This window comes from Thalassophryne amazonica, chromosome 16 (genome assembly GCF_902500255.1).
Source record: "Thalassophryne amazonica chromosome 16, fThaAma1.1, whole genome shotgun sequence".
NCBI classification, from domain to species: domain Eukaryota; kingdom Metazoa; phylum Chordata; class Actinopteri; order Batrachoidiformes; family Batrachoididae; genus Thalassophryne; species Thalassophryne amazonica.
This window is the reverse complement of record NC_047118.1, coordinates 51,015,160-51,025,925: the sequence shown is the minus strand read 5'-3', so window position 1 is coordinate 51,025,925 and position 10,766 is coordinate 51,015,160. Positions and strand designations below refer to the sequence as shown.

The following is a 10,766-nucleotide window of genomic DNA, read 5'->3' as shown; positions in this document are numbered from 1 at the left end:
ATAAAAAAATAACAACTAAGAAATCGCATGTACATAAATATTCACAGCCTTTGCCATGAAGCTCAAAATTGAGCTCAGGTGCATCCTGTTTCTATTGATCATCCTTGAGATGTTTCTACAGCTTAATTGGAGTCCACCTGGGGTAAATTCAGTTCATTGGACATGATTTGGAATGGCACACACCTGTCTACATATAAGGTCCCACAGTTGATAGTGCATGTCAGAGCACAAACTAGGTATGAAGTCAAAGGAATTGTCTATAGACCTCAGAAACAGGATTGTCTTGAGGGACAAATCTGGTGTAGGGCACAGAAACATTTCTGCTGCTTTGAAGGTCCCAGTGAGCACAGTGGCCTCCATCATCAGTAAATGGAAGATGTTCAGATCCACCAGGACTCTTCTTAGAGCTGGCCGCCCGTCTAACTGAGCGAAAGGGGGAGAAGGGCCTTAGTCAGGGAGATGACCAAGAACCCGATGGTCACTCAGAGCTCCAGCATTCCTCTGTAGAGAGAGGAGAACCTTCCAGAAGAACACCAACTCTGTAGCAATCCACCAGTCAGGTGTGTATGGTAGAGTGGCCAGACAGAAGCCACTCTTTAATAAGAAGCACATGGCAGCCCACCTGGAGTTTCCCAAAAGGCACTTGAAGGACCCTCGGACCATGAGAAACAAAATTCTCTGGTCGGTTGAGACAACATTGAATTCTTTGGCAAGAATGCTAGGTGTCATGTTTGGAGGAAACCAGGAACCATCCGAATAGTGAAGCATGGTGGTGGTAGCATCAGAGACAGACATCCTTGTTGAAACCTGCTCCAGAGCGCTTTTGACCTCAGACTGGGAAACGGTTCATTTTGCAGCAGAACAGTGACCCTAAACACACAGCCAAGATATCAAAGGAATGGCTTCAGGACAACTGTGATTGTCCTTGAGTGGCCCAGCCAGAGCCCAGACCTGAATCTAATTGAATATCTCTAATGAGATCTATAAATGGTTGTGCACCGATGATCCCCATCCAACCTGATGGAGCCATAGCCATGTGGTATGTTTCTCTGAACGTGAGCCAACATGCGGGGGCCTCAGTGTTGAGGGCCCCAGCAACAGGAAAAAGACAAACAGATGCCCATGGACAACATAGTGGCCTAGTGGTTAGCACCATTGCCTGATGTAGAAAATGCCTCAGGTTCAGGAAAATTCAGTAAGGTATATCTTATATATTATATTCCAATTCTAAGGTGGAACTATGCTAGTATACTAAGGTATATTTAAATATCTAGAAAGGAAGAGTAAAATAAAAGCGTAGAGTAGAGCCATTTAGGTGCCTGGTCTTGAGAACCAAGGATGGTAGGTTGAAAAGCTTTTTTATCCCATGGGAACTCTCCCATGACCTGGTCCTTCTTGTGTGGAGTTTGTATGTTCGCACCCGTTTGTGTGAGTCTTCGTCTGGGTGCTCTGGGTTACTCCCACTTCCGAAGTCTTATAGATTAGATAGATTGAAATATGTTTGTCCATATTGATTTGAGAGGACTTTGGAGTATTTCCGCTTCTCAGCCTGATCAGTTTCTATGTAAAGCGACCTTGGGTTCCTTGATGGTGACCTTGTGGGGGTGGGGGTGAGTGCCAACAGTGTTGAAAAGATCAAGTCAGTCAATCAATTTCGGTAGTATTTCCCCTCTATATGTATCTTTAATAAATACATTTATTTAAAAAAATAAAATAAGGCTTATGTTATGTAGTGTATGACGCTGCTGAGTTTTAGGCAAAATTACTTCATTCTTAAATATTACAAATAGTAAGATGATAAAGATGTATTATTAAATTTTTTTAATTATTATATCCTGGTTAATAGTGCAGTAGGTCTGCTCTGTGTCGGCCTGATCCCGTCAGATCTCAGAAGCTAAGCAGAGTAGGATCTGGTTAGTACTTGGATGGGAGACCTCTTTGGAACACCAGCGGCTGTGTGTGTTTCTCCAGGTAACACTGGAGTTGCGTCAGGAAGGGCATCCGGCTTGTGCCAATTACCAGTGCGGATCTGGCTGTATCCGCTGTGGCAACCCTGAACAAAACCGGGAGCAGCCGAATGAACAACAACATATCCTTGTTAATAGTATTATTATTAACATTATGTGCAACATAACATGGCTACAAAAGCGAATTTATCATTGTGGCTTTTGAGGAAAAGCTGCCCTCAGCCCCACACGAGGCTGTTTTTCGCAGGCTGCATTCACGTGCACGCGTAGCTCCTCCGCTGGCTGACAATTTGCAGTTTGCTGACACAGTCCGGGAAAGCGCAGAAATTCGTAATAATGTGGAAAAAAAATAATCAAATAGGAAAACAGCTGCATGATGCTAGGGAGAGCCCTGAAAGCACACATTTGCCAAAAAAAAAAAAATATATATATATATATATGCCGAGACAAGCAGCTTGACGACACAACAGCATGAGGGGTGTAAAGTTTGTGGTGCTGTTTGTAATTGAAGAATTTTAAGTAAGGCTCCAACCCTCGCCATCTTTTAGGTGTGTGATTCTTATTTCGAAGAATACCTGGAACATGTGGTTAATCTGCCTGTCCACGTAACTTTGTGAATATTCCCATTAAATCAGGGCTTACACGTCTGCTTCTGGAATTGACTTACACTGCACATTGTCTACATTTATCTGGTGTGTCTGTTCTGCCAGAAATCTGGTGTCTGCCAGTTTTAATTAGCTGTGTGGAGGGTCGGTCAGGAGGAAATATACAGGATGGGTGATCGCCAGCATCTCATATGTTGTTAGTCTTTTAGTACCTGCAAATGTACCTTTTACTTGCATGAGAAATGTACTTGTGTCTCATGTTGTTCCTTGGGTTATTTTGAGACACAGTTGTGTAATCTTTTTTAAAATAACATTGAGGCTGCAGTAGTTGGTCATACTTACACACATTGTGTATTTATACACAAATCAGTACTGTTTTAGGGGCTTCAGTGCAGCATGTCCAGAATACTGTAAAATACTGTATGTGAAAACAAATACCACCATTACTTTATCAATACAATGTGTATGTCATAGGGCTGGGAAGGTACTCTACTCCCATTATAACACATATCAAGATACATGGATACCGATACAATACGTATTTGCATATGTATAATGCTGTTTGTTATGAATGTGTCTCTCGGATCTAGAGTGATGATTGGTTGGATAAAACACATCACTGATGTCAGCAGAAAAGATGGAGACGGAGAACATGTACAGTGGAGCAGAGTCACTGTATGAAGAGAAAGACAACATCCTCAGGTTAATCTCCTTGTCACTCCTTCGCTTCAGAATAGGGTTGTTATGTGCGTGCACGAGCACATGTGGGTGCGCGTGCACACGCGTGCACGAGCACGTGTGGGCGCGTGCATGGGGCTGTGTGTGTGCAGAATGCAATGGTACCAAATGTATGGAGCCAAATTTGCACTCTAAATGCAATGCAACACAAATGGGATGAATTAATCCATGTCATGTGACATACAAAGCACCAATCAAATGACAAGGATCCACTCAGCCATTATATAATTGCCACTAATATGCCACTTACATGCCTACATTGTGAGAGTAGCTTAAGGACTGTCGTGGTGTAACTGATCACAGTTGATCCATGGTCTGTACAGATCACCAACCATGGTTTGACATGCATGGAAACTGCGTATTAATTGCAAAGTTTATATAATTGTGATTTCTTGTGATGGTGACTTGGTTTTCAAAGTAAGAACTGTATTCATTTTTGATGCAGCTGTAGTGAAATCACAGTGTGAGTGGAAGAAATGCAGCTGCGCACTTCAGGATCCAACAACAGGAAGAATCTCTGTTAACATTCAAGGAGTTAACGATAAAGTGACTGTATTCTTTTCCCTGTGCAGCCGTGAGCCCACTGAACTGAGCATCACTGAACACAGGAAAGTCCACAGCTTCGGAAAATAAGGAGTATTCCCATCTTTTTTGTAGAATCTGCTTGGCAGGACCAGTAATCTGAAAAAAATGTTTTTATTACCTTCCCACCAGAAAATGTTGATATCCTCATCTCTTGTGTGTTTTATTTGTTTTTTGAAAGGCACAGTACATAATTAACAATCGCATGAAGATAACCGAAAACCAAAAAGGACACAGAATACTAAATTTTTCAGTATTAACTAAACAGAAAACCTTCTTGCATAAGTCCAAAACTTATTCCATAATGAAGTCCCATCATTCATTTCCCGTTTCTGTCTGTTGAGCATACAACCCCTATGACGCTGCTTCCACAACTGCGTCTGTTTCCAAACATCCTGAACCTTTGTTGTCTTCCAGTGTCTCAAGATGAACTTTAAAGCTGTAATGATATTAGTCATAATAACTTCAAAAGTAGACTTTGACAAATTTATCACTTGGGACATATCCCCTAACAAACAAAGATCAATCAATCAATCAATCAATTTTTTTTTATATAGCGCCAAATCACAACAAACAGTTGCCCCAAGGCGCCTTATATTGTAAGGCAAGGCCATACAATAATTATGTAAAACCCCAACGGTCAAAACGACCCCCTGTGAGCAAGCACTTGGCTACAGTGGGAAGGAAAAACTCCCTTTTAACAGGAAGAAACCTCCAGCAGAACCAGGCTCAGGGAGGGGCAGTCTTCTGCTGGGACTGGTTGGGGCTGAGGGAGAGAACCAGGAAAAAGACATGCTGTGGAGGGGAGCAGAGATCGATCACTAATGATTAAATGCAGAGTGGTGCATACAGAGCAAAAAGAGAAAGAAACAGTGCATCATGGGAACCCCCCAGCAGTCTACGTCTATAGCAGCATAACTAAGGGATGGTTCAGGGTCACCTGATCCAGCCCTAACTATAAGCTTTAGCAAAAAGGAAAGTTTAAGCCTAATCTTAAAAGTAGAGAGGGTGTCTGTCTCCCTGATCTGAATTGGGAGCTGGTTCCACAGGAGAGGAGCCTGAAAGCTGAAGGCTCTGCCTCCCATTCTACTCTTACAACCCTAGGAACTACAAGTAAGCCTGCAGTCTGAGAGCGAAGCGCTCTATTGGGTGATATGGTACTACGAGGTCCCTAAGATAAGATGGGACCTGATTATTCAAAACCTTATAAGTAAGAAGAAGAATTTTAAATTCTATTCTAGAATTAACAGGAAGCCAGTGAAGAGAGGCCAATATGGGTGAGATATGCTCTCTCCTTCTAGTCCCCGTCAGTACTCTAGCTGCAGCATTTTGAATTAACTGAAGGCTTTTTAGGGAACTTTTAGGACAACCTGATAATAATGAATTACAATAGTCCAGCCTAGAGGAAATAAATGCATGAATTAGTTTTTCAGCATCACTCTGAGACCTTTCTGATTTTAGAGATATTGCGTAAATGCAAAAAAGCAGTCCTACATATTTGTTTAATATGCGCTTTGAATGACATATCCTGATCAAAAATGACTCCAAGATTTCTCACAGTATTACTAGAGGTCAGGGTAATGCCATCCAGAGTAAGGATCTGGTTAGACACCATGTTTCTAAGATTTGTGGGGCCAAGTACAATAACTTCAGTTTTATCTGAGTTTAAAAGCAGGAAATTAGAGGTCATCCATGTCTTTATGTCTGTAAGACAATCCTGCAGTTTAGCTAATTGGCGTGTGTCCTCTGGCTTCATGGATAGATAAAGCTGGGTATCATCTGCGTAACAATGAAAATTTAAGCAATACCGTCTAATAATACTGCCTAAGGGAAGCATGTATAAAGTGAATAAAATTGGTCCTAGCACAGAACCTTGTGGAACTCCATAATTAACTTTAGTCTGTGAAGAAGATTCCCCATTTACATGAACAAATTGTAATCTATTAGACAAATATGATTCAAACCACTGCAGCGCAGTGCCTTTAATACCTATGGCATGCTCTAATCTCTGTAATAAAATTTTATGGTCAACAGTATCAAAAGCAGCACTGAGGTCTAACAGAACAAGCACAGAGATGAGTCCACTGTCCGAGGCCATAAGAAGATCATTTGTAACCTTCACTAATGCTGTTTCTGTACTATGATGAATTCTAAAACCTGACTGAAACTCTTCAAATAGACCATTCCTCTGCAGATGATCAGTTAGCTGTTTTACAACTACCCTTTCAAGAATTTTTGAGAGAAAAGGAAGGTTGGAGATTGGCCTATAATTAGCTAAGATAGCTGGGTCAAGTGATGGCTTTTTAAGTAATGGTTTAATTACTGCCACCTTAAAAGCCTGTGGTACATAGCCAACTAACAAAGATAGATTGATCATATTTAAGATCAAAGCATTAAATAATGGTAGGGCTTCCTTGAGCAGCCTGGTAGGAATGGGGTCTAACAAACATGTTGATGGTTTGGATGAAGTAACTAATGAAAATAACTCAGACAGAACAATCGGAGAGAAAGAGTCTAACCAAATACCGGCATCACTGAAAGCAGCCAAAGATAACGATACGTCTTTGGGATGGTTATGAGTAATTTTTTCTCTAATAGTTAAAATTTTGTTAGCAAAGAAAGTCATGAAGTCATTACTAGTTAAAGTTAATGGAATACTCAGCTCAATAGAGCTCTGACTCTTTGTCAGCCTGGCTACAGTGCTGAAAAGAAACCTGGGGTTGTTCTTATTTTCTTCAATTAGTGATGAGTAGAAAGATGTCCTAGCTTTACGGAGGGCTTTTTTATAGAGCAACAGACTCTTTTCCAGGCTAAGTGAAGATCTTCTAAATTAGTGAGACGCCATTTCCTCTCCAACTTACGGGTTATCTGCTTTAAGCTACGAGTTTGTGAGTTATACCATGGAGTCAGACACTTCTGATTTAAAGCTCTCTTTTTCAGAGGAGCTACAGCATCCAAAGTTGTCTTCAATGAGGATGTAAAACTATTGACGAGATACTCTATCTCCCTTACAGAGTTTAGGTAGCTACTCTGCACTGTGTTGGTATATGGCATTAGAGAACATAAAGATGGAATCATATCCTTAAACCTAGTTACAGCGCTTTCTGAAAGACTTCTAGTGTAATGAAACTTATTCCCCACTGCTGGGTAGTCCATCAGAGTAAATGTAAATGTTATTAAGAAATGATCAGACAGAAGGGAGTTTTCAGGGAATACTGTTAAGTCTTCTATTTCCATACCATAAGTCAGAACAAGATCTAAGATATGATTAAAGTGGTGGGTGGACTCATTTACTTTTTGAGCAAAGCCAATAGAGTCTAATAATAGATTAAATGCAGTGTTGAGGCTGTCATTCTCAGCATCTGTGTGGATGTTAAAATCGCCCACTATAATTATCTTATCTGAGCTAAGCACTAAGTCAGACAAAAGGTCTGAAAATTCACAGAGAAACTCACAGTAACGACCAGGTGGACGATAGATATAACAAATAAACTGGTTTTTGGGACTTCCAATTTGGATGGACAAGACTAAGAGACAAGCTTTCAAATGAATTAAAGCTCTGTCTGGGTTTTTGATTAATTAATAAGCTGGAATGGAAGATTGCTGCTAATCCTCCGCCCCGGCCCGTGCTACGAGCATTCTGACAGTTAGTGTGACTCGGGGTGTTGACTCATTTAAACTAACATATTCATCCTGCTGTAACCAGGTTTCTGTAAGGCAGAATAAATCAATATGTTGATCAATTATTATATAATTTACTAACAGGGACTTAGAAGAGAGAGACCTAATGTTTAACAGACCACATTTAACTGTTTTAGTCTGTGGTGCAGTTGAAGGTGCTATATTATTTTTTCTTTTTGAATTTTTATGCTTAAATAGATTTTTGCTGGTTATTGGTAGTCTGGGAGCAGGCACCGTCTCTACGGGGATGGGGTAATGAGGGGATGGCAGGGGGAGAGAAGCTGCAGAGAGGTGTGTAAGACTACAACTCTGCTTCCTGGTCCCAACCCTGGATAGTCACGGTTTGGAGGATTTAAGAAAATTGGCCAGATTTCTAGAAATGAGAGCTGCTCCATCCAAAGTGGGATGGATGCCGTCTCTCCTAACAAGACCAGGTTTTCCCCAGAAGCTTTGCCAATTATCTATGAAGCCCACCTCATTTTTTGATGAGGTGGGCTTTGATGAGGTGAGTCCACAAGATGTGGACTCAAAGGAATCCTAGACCATACCATCTGCTCAGAATGTCCAACACTTTAGTCCAGAATAGTCCAGTTTGAGGGCATTCCCAAATACAATGAAGAAACGTTCTGGGTGCTATCTGACATTTCCAGCATAAATGATCAGGTATCAGTTTCATTCTATGTAACCTTACTGGTGTATGATAATACCTATGTAGTATTTTGTACTGAGTGAATTTCCCTTTTACTTGCTTTACATACTTGCCACATTCTGCTAGAATAGCCAGCCATCTCTCTTGTTTAATTACTTCTCCCAAAGCCTTTTCATACAAATACCGTGAGTGCTGACCCATATACCTAAGACCACCATTACTAGCAGTTTTATAGTTGGAGATCACACAATTTCTTGTATGTAAATATCTCCAAAACTGGTCTTTGCCCTTATTATGGCCATAATGTTTAGACAGGTCTTCATATGACATAAAAACACCCTCTTTGTAAAGATCCCCAATAGTATGTCACTTGAATGCCACTACCTCCAGAATACCGTTGACCTTCCTAATGGCAGGGTTATTCCATAATGATGAATATTTGTGAAAATGGGATGACAACTTGTAGATTTTAGTTAGGTGGATTGGAATCTTTAAATTGTCCATAGGTCTGCGAGTGGGTGTGAATGTGTTTGTTTGTCTGTTTGTGGGCCTGCGACAGACTGGCGTCCTGTCCTGGGTGTATCCCGCCTCACACTCTATGATTGCTGGGATAGGCTCCAGCCCCCCGCGGCCCTTGATTGGACTAAGCAGTGGAAGATGAGTGTGTGTATTTGCTCATTTTGAAATGGATGCCTGCAACACGTTTCAAAAAAGCTGGGACAGTGGTATGTTTATCATTGTGTCTGATCCCTGTCGACTGCGTGCTCCTGCTCCTGCTGGAGCCGCGTCTCACAGACTCCTGCTGTTTGTTTACGTATGTGACAGAAATGCTTGTTTACAGAGTATTGACATAAATGTCAAATCTATTTGTGCAGGTGTGGTGGACAGCGAGGACATTCCGCTGAATCTGAGCAGAGAACTGTTGCAGGAGAGCGCCCTCATCAGGTACAATACCTGTTTTACACTTTTGTTTTGTAAACTTTGCTGGATTTGTTTAGTTTCGATTAGATTCTCCAAAGGAGGTTGTTTGTGTTTGTTTGGAGGATTACGTAGAAAGTAGTCAAGACATTTTTATAATGTGGTGTGTTTTAGTCTTGATGGAGCTAAATTGACACCCTTCAGGTTAATTGATCCTTGTATCTATTTATGGCCTTATCATTGGTGCAACAACAAAATCATGGACTGCAGTAATCAGCTTATGGGTCCTTGTGGAACCAACAATATCCTTATTTAGAAATGAGAATCCCAATATCACTAATGTCAACAACTCAGGCAAGATGGATGAAAATGATACATTCATTAGAAATTATGGCTCAGAATCATTTGCTTCTTCAGTGTTAAACCTTTTCTACTGTTTAATTTCCTGCATAATTAGTTTTTAGCAATGTATAGAATTCTGGTGTGTGTGTGTGTGTGTGTGTGTGTGTGTGTGTGTGTGTGTGTGTGTGTGTGTGTGTGTGTGTGTGTGTGTGTGTGTGTGTGTACACTCATCCACATCATGTGTTTATTCTCCAGAAAGTTAGGGTGCACCGTATTATTTATTTTTGTCTCTACATCTGTGTCGTTGTCGTCCACATCTGTTGACCAATTGTCATCACGTCGGGCTTCAGGAAACTTCGTGAGGTTTTGCAGGAAAGGGTGATTCGTTTTCTGCTCGACCAAAGCAAGAAGGAACCAGAAAAGTACAGCAAGTTCTTTGAGGATTATGGTCTCTTCTTGAGGGAGGGAATCGTTCACCACCCAGGAACAGGATGTCAAGGTGTCAAAGAGGAGAAAACAAAAAGGCAACGTTACAAAAAACTTTTCTGAAATAGATACGATCATTCCTGGAGTTAAACTGTTGGTACTCTGTGTCCGTTCAATCCCTGTGCAGGAAGATATTGGCAAGCTGCTGTGGTTCGAGTCGTTTGTTCTGCCTGAAGGACAGCAGACCAGTCTGGTCGAGTACGCCGCCCGCATGAAGGCTGGCACACGGAACATCTACTACCTGTGTGCCCCAAACCGCCATCTGGCAGAACATTCACCCTACTATGAGGCCAAGAAACAGAAGGGCATGGAAGTGAGAAGTTGTGTGAACTGTGGATGTCTCTGTGGGTTATCATGTCCTCCAACAGTAAGCTCTGGACTAACTGATCAGATCCTCAGATCTGTTTTTGCCAACAGTCTAAAAACTTATTTCAAACCTCAAAAGGTAGTTCTGTTTTCAAAATGGCCTGCACATCTGTCTTTGACGTTTTGCACATATCAAGTGTGAGCTGACTTTTGAACCTCACTGAGGAAATTATTTTCTTTGCAGTCTGTCTTTGATGATGTTATCAGGATCAAAGAGCGGATCCTGACCTTTGCTCCTGATTGTTGACTTGTGATATTATAATCAGTGGCTGTTGATGCTGATCGTTGATCTTTGATCCTGACGGACAAAGTTTTGTAATAAGAATCAAAAGTCAGGATCCACCCTTTGATGCTGATTACAAGAGCAAGATCAGAGTGAGATGAACATACGAAGTTCAAAGGGTGGATCCTGACTTTTGATTCTTACTACCA

At 41.2% G+C, this 10,766-nt stretch overlaps 1 pseudogene; it reads left to right on the top strand.

The window, feature by feature from the left end:
• The first annotated feature begins 3,163 nt into the window (after positions 1 to 3,163).
• Positions 3,164 to 10,496, top strand: LOC117527893 (annotated as a pseudogene).
• The last annotated feature ends 270 nt before the right edge of the window (positions 10,497 to 10,766 follow it).